The sequence below is a fragment of the Bos grunniens genome, chromosome 10, assembly GCF_055505025.1.
Source record: "Bos grunniens cultivar Pamir isolate PY7600 chromosome 10, Bosgru_T2T1.0, whole genome shotgun sequence".
In the NCBI taxonomy this organism is placed as follows: domain Eukaryota; kingdom Metazoa; phylum Chordata; class Mammalia; order Artiodactyla; family Bovidae; genus Bos; species Bos grunniens.
The window spans coordinates 25,530,300-25,541,252 of record NC_141174.1 but is presented as its reverse complement, the minus strand read 5'-3'; positions in this window follow the sequence as shown (position 1 = coordinate 25,541,252).

The window sequence follows — 10,953 nt, the reverse complement described above, 5'->3', positions numbered from 1 at the left end:
AACCATACGAGCCGTCTGCTGTCTGCTATATGATTTGCTGCTGGAGGAACTGCGTCCTGCATGACTCCCAAGAAAGGGTTTTTGGAAACTTGTGCCTTTTCTTACCTTGTGTCTTTCCATTGTAACAAACCTCAACCATGAATACTGAACCACGTGAGTCTTCCCAGAAAACACTGAACATGAGATGGTTTTGGAGACCCTGACATCCTGGGGAAGAAAGGAAGAGTGGGTAGGAGTTGGGGTGAAAGCTGGCAAATTGCTAAATGTCTACGAATCCTTAACTTCACAACTGCCCGAACTTCTGCCTCCAGAAATTCCCATCACCATCTTGTGGTCTCTAATTTTCTCCTTTCCCTCATTAACAGTCTCGTTATTCCAAATAAATGCTCGAGGCTCTCCCCCATGACTCAGCTTAGTCTGAGCTCTGAAATGGGAGAAATAGGCCAGGGCTTAGTAATGAGAAAGTCTTGAATCCGTTAATTAACAAGTAAAATGATAAGATGCCTGGAGGTGCGCCACATAAATTCTCGTCTTCTGTAGAATATCTGAGATGGCGTCCTTCTTTCTTAGAATGTAGGTGGGTGTCACCTGGAGGGTGTCACAGAGCAGAAAGAGTGTTAGAGTGCCCGAAGCCTCCCACAGGTCCCCCAGGCCACGTGCTTCTGAGGTGGCTGGGAATGTGACTGCTGTGGGGCTTCCTCCACCCCCCTCCCCCGCCCCGACCCCGGGCGGGGGTCGGGGGTTGGCGGGGACAGCGTGGGAGCAGGGCCGGATGCAGGGACGGTTTTTCACTGTGAATTTCAATTCTGGTGCGGGGGGACTGGGAGTCACAGGATGGTTTTCAACAGAGGGAGGGCTGAGATCTCAAGTATCTTTTCTAGTTCAAAGACTATGCATATGAACACCTCAAAGTCTCCGACCATCCCTGAAGGAATACAGTGCCATTTTGAGAAATTGGTGCCATTATTTTATGTCCTTTTATTGTAATTTCTGGGAGCTGAGAGGCATGAAATCATCATCAGGGATCCCGCCTGGCTTGACCCCCTTCATTCCTCCCCTTCCTCCTTGCTTTTTCTTTAAGAAATAGAGGTCTAGCCTGGGATGAAAAAGCAGAGCCCGCAATTCTTCGCTACAGTATTGTCATTCAAATTAATTCTTGGAGTGAATGGGCTTATGATTTGCATTTAGAAGAAAATTGCTATTTGAGTTTTTAACTAGAACAGTTGGCTGGTAAATCAACAGGGCCTCATCGTATGATTCTCCATGTCTCAGTGGGGTAGAACCTCCGGGCCCAGCCAGGCTGCTGGGGAGCACCTCACCTTCTGCTCAGACACTGACCTCCTGTGATTACGCCACATTTGCCCTCTAAGCAAAGGTGTAGAATTGGTAGATTAATCATGCCATTGTGAAATACTAATGCTATTAAAGCAATTCAAAAATGATGAAATAAAAATCTTTCAAGAATTTAAAGCTAAACTCAACATTTGTAATACAGTCTTCTTGCTCTGATACAAAATGACTTTCCCAGATAAATGTCATAAATATTTTATTGTGTGCCTACTATGTGCCAGGCAGCATTCTAGGCTCTTTGCCTGTGTTATTTAATTCTCACAGCAACCCTCTCTTTAATAGAGACTATTATTACTCCCACATGATGGTTAATTTTTATGTCAACTTGACTGGACCAGGGGTACCTGGATAGTTGGTTAGCATTATTTCTGATATGTCTATAAGACTGTTTCTGGATGATGTTAACATTTGAATTGGTAGACTGAGCAAAGCAGATTGCCCTCCCCAGTGTTGGTGAGCCTCACCTAATCAATTGAAGAACTGAATAGAATAAAGGCTGAGTAAGAAGGAATTCCATCTACTTAACTGTCTTTGAGCCGGGACATCCATTTTCTCCTGCTTTTGGACTAGACCAGGACTGGATCTTACACCACTGACTTTCCTGTGTCTCCAGCTTGCTGACCACAGATCTTGGAATTTCTCAACCTCCATAATTGTCTGAGCCAATTCTTTACAGGAATCAATCTCTATTTTTCTTTCTTTGAAAAATATATGTATCTCTGAAAAACATATATCTTATGGGTTCTATTTCTCTAGAGAACTCAGACTAACACATCCCACTTCACAGAAGTGGGGTCTAAGGCACAGAGTCAAGATTAACGAGCTATGGTCAGGGCTGTGGTAAGAGGGAAGAGGCTGACTTCCTCACCAAATAGTAAAGAAATGCAAATATCAATGAGAATTTGGCTCTTTAGCCTCTCAAATTATCAAATATAAAAGACAGTGAAGAAACCTCTATGTGTGAGAAATGGGTATGACTGTGCAGTTTTGGTGGGAGTACCAACTAGTACAACCATTCCAAAGGGGAGCTTGAGGACATCACAATGCAAAATGTCATAAAAGGCTCCGTGTCAAAAGTTGGCTCCCCAGATATCACCAACACAACCTGCTGCTAAGACACAGCTGAGTTTATTGTTCACCACTGTGAAGGAGGCCACTGTCCTGAAAATCTTTGGCAACATCTCAGAAAGGGGAAGTAAGTCAGAACTTACTGATAATGATGTTTAGTTTAAGGTAGGTCTTTCAGTGGAGGTTGGGGAGGGGGGGTGACACTTAACTGGGATTGGGTCAGAACCACACCACAATCATCCAGGGTGGGTGAAAACAGCAAGAATAACATCGGGGCACACTCTGACTCTGGTCGATGTTCTTTATTTATTTAAAATATTTATTTATTTATCTGGCTGTGTTGGGTCTTAGCTGCAGCATGCGGACATGTGGGATCTTAGTTCCCTAACCAGGGACCGAACCCATCTCCCCTGCACTGCAAGGCAGATTCTTAACCCCTGGACCACTAGAGAAGTCCCTTGATGTGCTTTATTGAAGAGCTGATGGTCTTTGAGAAGTTCCTGTAATGAACAATCAAACCATTAGCTTGTGCAGGACAGTGAGACAAAGTCAAATCTCTGATCCACAGGGCAAAGATGGGGTTCACTGCTCATTTTTATATAAATTATATTGACCTTAAGGTGGATTTTTAAAGACTGATGAAAAATAAAGACGCTTCAAATGGTTAATTTTTATATATCACTTAAACTGTTGCTTTAAATGTCTTTAATGGATGTTCATCACAGCATCATTAATCATAAAGTGAATGTCCAACAACTGGGGAACTGGTTCAATAATGTGTGACGCATCAATACAAGGGAAATTGGCTATTCTGCCATTAAAGACATGGCAGACTTAACTAGTATTATTGACCACCCTGCCTATGTGTCTTTTTTAAACCTTACAGTTGCCTAGGCTGGCACTGTAGAGAGGTACTCCCTAGGATAATTGGAAAGTGGCAGAGTGAAGACACGCAGAAACTTGATGTACAGGCTCTGCTCCTACTATAGGCAGCTTGGTCTAAATGAAGAGAAATTCCCGTTTTCTGGAGTATAGGTAATAGAAAGCTCTAGTGTTGGCAGGTGTGGACTCTGACCCCACACGGCTCCTGGGAAATGAAAGAGCCCCTCACCCGCACATCCTGAGCAACCTTTCCCACTCCAGGACCACAGTCCAAGCTCAGTGCCCCTTGCATCAGAAATGTGTCCCTCTCCCCTCTCATCTGGATTTCCACTTTGGGTTAGTTGCTTTGACTCAGCACTGTTGAAGCTTATATACTCTTCCTGTACGTCCATCTCTACATGCTTATCACACCATATGTGATGTATCTCTTCCTCCATCTTCCATCCTGTTGTGAGCTACCTGAGGGCTGTACCTTGCTTATTATTTCTAGTGCCTGGCACATGAAGGCACTAATCATTCAATATATTTTATTGAACAAAGAAATAGATGAATATCTATCATTAAGTCATTTGAAGTGTTATCTTCTCCTTTCATGACTAGGTCATAAGACCTGTGTATCTTGTGTCAGATTTTTCCTTTATCAAGAGGCTCTGCAAAAAGAGAAGTTACTCTGATAGCAGTTCCCACCCAATCCCCTATGAAGAATTGTCCAAACGGCCCATCTTCCAGACTTTCCATCTCTTTAGGTCCAAGGCCAGCAAGTCTTCTTTGATTCTTTGTTCAAAGCTCAGGGTGGGGGCCTAATATAATATATGAAAAGATTTTCCTCTAGGTCTGAGATGGGGACAAAGAAAAAGGTTTAGGTAGGTGGTCTGTGACTTCCTTGATTTCTCTCAGAACCTTGGATCAGATATGGGGTAGCAAATCTGCAAAGAAAAAAAAAATTCCAGATGAACCCATACAACTTCAAAGAGAAAAAAGTCCCTTGAAGAAAACTGAAAAAGAGTTTTGGAGAAGCATGAAAGTGATGAGAAACCTGGGGGATCAGAGTTTGATTTACTTTGTTCTTGTATAGTCTGGGGATGTGGTGGAGAGGCAGTGTTGGGGAAGTAGGAAGTGCTCGGATCCCGTTTCCTTTGCCATTTTGGAGGAAATTACCTCTACCTTCTAATGAACTACAGCTCCAGGGAATGAAGAGATCAAAACATTGGCCAACGTCACTGGAGAATATAATGCAATCAAAGTGGTTTGGAAAAATGTCTTGTATATCTTTCATCATCATCTTTGGGGGTTAGATTTATCCTTCTTCCATTTTCTTCTTTGTGGAAAATTTCTCAAAGGGACCCAAGATTGAGTTCTGAGGATTGAGGCTTATTATATAAAAAGGAAAAAGGAAATTAAGATCCCATTTCTCTCTTCATTATTGTGCCCTTTAGGAATTTTTCTTACTGAAGGGGCCTTTCATCTATGCCTGCAGAAAATTATAAGGCTAAGCTACTTTATCATTCTGCTGGACATCCTTTCCCATCCCCCTTCCCCTCCTCCATTTTAAAATGGTTTGGTCAGAAGAAATTGGGAAACTGCTCCATTTGTCATAGCATACAGCAGAATTTCTGAAGCTCTCAGAAAACCCTAACCTGATCAACTTTTATAAACAACAGAAATGATGCACAGAATACCAGTGGGCACTGTCAAATGATCTGAATGAGGTAACTCTGAGTTTAAAATTTCCAAGAAGTAGCCTTTCATTGGCCTTGGCATCTGCTTCTCCCTACATGTTTTGAGAAAGAGTCAGAATGTGGAAATGAGAGGGTCTATATCACTGAAGAAAGCATTCAGCTGCCAGTAAAAGAAAAATCCAACTGTGATGGTTTTAAAAAATGGGGATTATTTTTCTCTCCAACAAGAAATCTGGAAATAGGCCCTTGCTAGAGCGACTTCACTTTCACTTTTCACTTTCATGCATTGGAGAAGGAAATGGCAACCCACTCCAGTGTTCTTGCCTGGAGAATCCCAGGGACAGGGAAGCCTGGTGGGCTGCCGTTTATGGGGTCGCACAGAGTCGGACACGACTGGAGCGACTTAGCAGCAGCAGCAGCAGTGTTGTTTCAGAGGTTTGATGGTGCCAAGGCTAAGACCTCAGGGATCTCTTGGCACTTCTCTCATGGTTGTCACATGGCTACTCAAGCCATCATATATCCATGTAGGAAAGGAGGGTAGGAAGGCAGGAGGAACAGAAAGGTGGTACTTTTTTTTTTTTTAACTGGGGAAAACAGTCACCTTCTAGACATTTCTAGCAGAGATTATTGGCCAGAATGATGTCACACCCCAATCCTACATTCAAAGGATATTGGGAAAAAAGAGACTTTAGCCTTCTTAACTCTGTAGGAGCACCAGTTAGAGAACTAAGCTGGGAGTGTGTGTTGGTTCTTCCAATTTTCAGTTTTCCACGGAGACCCACAGCCTCGGGTCTGAGACATTCTTGTCTTCTGATATGTTTCCCTGCTGTCCTTGCCAATTCACTTTAGTTTAGCACAAACCAGTCGGCTCAGTCTTTAGACCAGGTGAACTTTATCTAATGGATTTAACAAACATTTCTCTAAATGAGAACAGCACACAGTTGTATAGGGAACAGAGACATGCAAAGAAGACTGGGTGAGAAAAAAACATGCGGAAAAAACTTTGGAGGAGGATGTTCTTTACCTGGTTAGACATTGAAACGTGTCTGCCTAAAGTACTCTATTGTCACTCTCCAAACAGGCGAAAGCCAGTCCTGGTGTGAAACAGTCAGAAATGTACAGCTTTGGGGTACAGCAGGAAAGAATGCCCCCTAGGGACGCAGCAGAGGGGAAATTGGGCTCCTCTTTGAATTAGCTGAACTTAGAAGCCTCAGAGGCAATTGTTCATGCCTTCAAATTGTTCTTTGAAGGGCCCATTAGAGCATGATGGAAAAAGGACTCCACCAGAGCCCCAGAGAAGGCTGAGCTGTGAGGAGGGCCAGGTAATGTTCCATCTGAATGTGGAAAGGCTGGCTCTCCATCAGAAAGGCTTTGTGGGAGTACGGAGAGTGGGCTGAACAAGCCGGTCATTTTCTCAACTGGGGAGGCCCTCTGGTGCTCTCTCTGCACCTGTGTGGCCATAGCTCTGCAACTCAGCGCTTTCCTCAGCACCAGTGACTTCTGCACCCTGATGGTCGGAATTGTCCATCACCATAGCAACCTCAAGAATGGCTCCAAATGAGATCTCTCTGATCTTTGAGGATGCAGATGTGCTTCTCTTTTCCTTTCCTTTCCATTCCCTTCTTTTCTTCTTTTCTCCATGAAGCAGGGTAGGGCAGTGGTGAAAGGTGATAAAAGATAGAACTGGAATTAGTTGCTGAATTTGCCCACTCCAACAAGAAATGGCACATGCCTAGAGGCAGAGGTGAACAGATGGTTGTGTGACTGATGGTAACTTGTATTATCAGCCTCTTGAAGCATCTGCCCTCACACAGATTCTCAGACCCTCTCAAAAGGAAGAGGGGATTTGCCTTATGGCAACAGGAAATATGAGAAATGGGATTGCTCTCATAGGTAGAATTTTGATACATAAACAAGAAAATAAGAATTATGTTTTTCTGTTACTGCTGTCTCTTGTGCTTCCTTGTTTTTTCAGAAACAATCTGGTTTATGTGGAAAGATTCAACAATTCGATAAATTCAGCAAACTTTCATGGAGTGTCTTCTCTTTATTTTTATTTTATCTTTTATAACTCACCTCTTCCAACAGGAATTCCAGATAGCTTACAATCAAGGGCATAAAAGATGAGACTGATAAAATAGAAAACCAGGACCAAAGAAAGAACAAAGCAAATATTCTAATCATGAGTGTTAACATGATGCTAACTGAGGATTCAAATTTAACTTTGAGAATCCTAAACACAGGAACAAAATTTTTATATTCTTATTGATTTCTCTTGGAAATCAATTTTTGTTCTACTAAATTCTAAGAGAATTCTCTGGGGGAATTTGAATTTAGTTGACATTGAATGACCTATCCCTCCTTCCCCTCCTCTCCTTCTTCTTCATTGTCATTATCACCGACATTTATTGAGAGCTATCTATTGAGTGAAACTTATTTATTGATACATTGAATATGCTAGACACTGTTCTAAGCACATCAGATATACCAGCTCATTCTTGAGATAATCCTGGGAAGTATATGCTAGGGTTATATACTAGGTTATATATATAGACTAGGTGGGAAAATTAAAACATAGGTGGTGTCTTCCACATAACAGACTTGGTTCCTGGGCTACTATTCCTGCCAAGAAGACAGGTTCATCTGCTGAACCTAACACAAGGGTGCCCTTAAGGACCAAGACTAGCTTGTGCCATGGATCTGTTAAGCCATCCACATGCCCCTGGAGAGTCCCTCACTTTCTAAGGGAGAAGAACACGGGGCTTTCCCTCAGTCAAGAGATCCTTGGCTGATGAGCTTGGCTGATGTCCTTGGCTGATGAACTTCAAACATTCTGGTCCCACTGCCAAAGTTGTTCATATTGTGGAAGGAAATGCAAAAGGTTGTTTCTGGTCAAGGCCAGTTATGTCCTTTTTGGAGTAAGAACTGAGCCATCAAGGCACCTTTGAGGCATATGGTCCCATCTCATGGAAACTGAGCATTCCATGACCTGCTCAAATCAGTGATGGCTGAACTTCTACAAGACCTCAGTTTCTCCAGAGTGCATTGCCCTGCCTCACTCATAGACGAGGGGGTGACAGATGCTGTTCCATTCCAGAAAATCCTCTGACATCCAACTCCAGCCATACGAGACAGGGTGACCTGGTGTAGGTGGCAGGCTTCCAGGATGAGCTCCAGAGGGCAGAGGGGCCTGTGGCCCTAAGTGGAAAAGTCTGTCCCCAAATATTTTTGCTTTAGATAACATGCCATTGGCGCCAGTGAAGGGCGACAGTGGTCTGAGCAACTCTTCATGTTTTCCTTCTCTCTCTCACTTTTGCACAACAGAGCCCTCTCCTTAGGTCGTGTGGTTATGTCCTTCGAAGAATCTGGCTCCCTGTCTCTCTAAAGCTGCTGAATGGTACTTTCTTCTAAGTCAACACCCATCTTTCTCTGGCATTGTCCACATTTTGTAAGTGAAATAACCCTCCTCCCACTGCAGCAGCCTGGCATAGCGAGTGATTCTTCCCCTTCCAGATTCTTCCTCCTCCGCCCCCCACCTCCATCATGATTTGCATGGACATATCTGAAATTTGTCACATTCTGTTTCTCAAGCACTTATTATGTGGCAGGCATGGGACTAAGAGATTCACACAACTTATTTATTGAAGCCTCCACTCTATAGTTAGAGTAGGATTATTGTCAAGTGTTCTTGCCTGGAGAATCTCAGGGACGGGGGAGCCTGGTGGGCTGCCATCTATGGGGTCGCACAGAGTCGGACACGACTGAAGCGACTTAGCAGCAGCATTGTCATTTTACATAAGACAAAACTGAGGTTCAGAGAGGCAGGTCCTCTTTAGAGTCAGTCTCCAGGGGTCCACTCCCATTTTGGCCACTTCACTGCTCAGGGTCCCTTAACTGATAAGTGGCAGAAATGGGATTGGACCCCTGGAGACTGACTCCAAAGCCTGGATTTGTGCCACTACGCAGACTACCTTCACCTTACACGGTTCACAACAGTGCTGGGATGAAAAATTTAAACAAAATGGAGCACAGAAGCCATTCTGCATATAGCGTCACACATTGCTTAAACACACGAAAAAGGCAGCTTTTAAAATTAACATTTTACTCTACGTTAATTATGAATATTAGGTTGTATTTACATAAGTTGTCTTTTAACTGTTTAAGACTGGATAGTTACTCCAGAAAGAAAATCTCTCAGGACTCAACATGAAACAAATCCTTCTTAAATATTTTGTTAAAAATCATTTTGTGTTGCTGCCAAAGCAACAGAAAATAATTAAATTCCTTTGCATTTTATGATATAATTTACATAAGCAGTCATGCTATTGCTGTCTGTAAATGTCAAGCATCCTAGTTTGGGCCCCTGGTGGTCACCTGTGTTGGGGTAATTATGATTTCAGTGTTGCGAGGCAAGGCTGAGTGATGACTTGGCAGTTCATTCAACACAGGAGCTTCTGACTAATCCTTGGAAAGTGACAGTGTGGACCTGGACCTGGACAAGGTCCCATCAGCCCTAAGAGTCCTGAGAAAATGCAAAGAGAAGGATCCGCGGCCAGCTCTCGGTGACCGCCCTTTCCCAACCACTGCCTGCTCTGCAGCGGGTGTTCAGAGACCGACATCTTTGGAGAAGGGAACAGCAACCCACTCCAGTATTCTTGCCTGGAGAATTCCATGGACAGGGAGGACGCTGGTGGGCTACAGTGCTCGTGCCCCACACCACGAAGTTCTGGGCAAGTCCAACAACCTTTTCTTATCCTACCGCTGACTCCCAAATGTGAGATCTTGGACCATCCTATCTGTCTGTACCTGGGTTCTCCCATCTCTATAAAAGTTCTTCTCCTCCTCCATGTTAGGAGATGATAGGGTTTATTGTGTTTGTAGTTTTGGCCACACGGCAAGTGGGATCTCATTTCCCAGACCAGGAATAGAACCTGTGTCCCCCTCCATTGCAAGTGAAGGGTCTTAACCACTGGACCACCAGGGAAGTCCAGGAAATGGCTGTTTTATAAAAGGCTTTGTGTTCACTGAGGAAGGGCTCTTTCCAAACAAAAATAATGCATCCATGTCTACATTTTTCTTTAATGTTAGGGAAGTTATACTTTCCATTCTCTATATTCTAGGGAGTGTGGGAGTAAGTGGGAGGAGTTGGAAGGAGAAGAGCAAAGGGAACAGCTTCCAAATAGCTCAAGGACACAGAGAATAAAGTTTTTCTTGTTTCCTCCTGCGGGGCTTGCAATACAGCAAAAATGATCTGTCTTTGGGCTAAATGAAGGGGCCTAGGTCAGCCACACAGACCTTTATAGATTTTATAGCCTTAACTGACTCCATTAAAGTTAGCCATATTAATCAACACTTCATTGGTGTGTAGGGAGAGCCAGATTTTTAAAGTGCTTTGAAAATTTCGCCATGCCAGCTGGTGATGGCTTGGTTGCTGGGGTCACGCGTCATCATAAACCCAGAATCTAATACCAGGATGCTTGCTGGGATTTAACCGCTGTTGTCCACTGGGAGACCCATGCAGCTTATGAGAGGTTCTTAAATCACAGGGAACAAAATTTTATGATTTGGAAAGAAGACAATGCAACCACTTTAAACCCACTGCTTCCTGTTGGGAAGGAAATGAGTGGGGAACTCAGGAGCCGCAGGGAAGTTTCAGTACCGACGACCATAAACCGTGAGGGTCCAGCCCAAGAAGAAACAATTTCCCCAGCGCCAGACCCAGGAGGGATGGAGAGAACAATGAAGGGAAGGGACTCTAAAGAAAGCTGTAAAACCAGAAGGAAAATTGGGAAAGGAAGTCCCTTGGGCAATTCATTAAAAAGAGGAATTAATTTCAGGTCAGACTAAGCTGCCTCAGGTCTTCTCTACTGAAATGAGGTGGCTGCTCAGGGCCTTCATCCATTTCTGCATCCCGAGGAGGTCTCAGAGATCCCAGGTTTTCTGGATTAAGACTCACACTGCCACATCTGTCAGC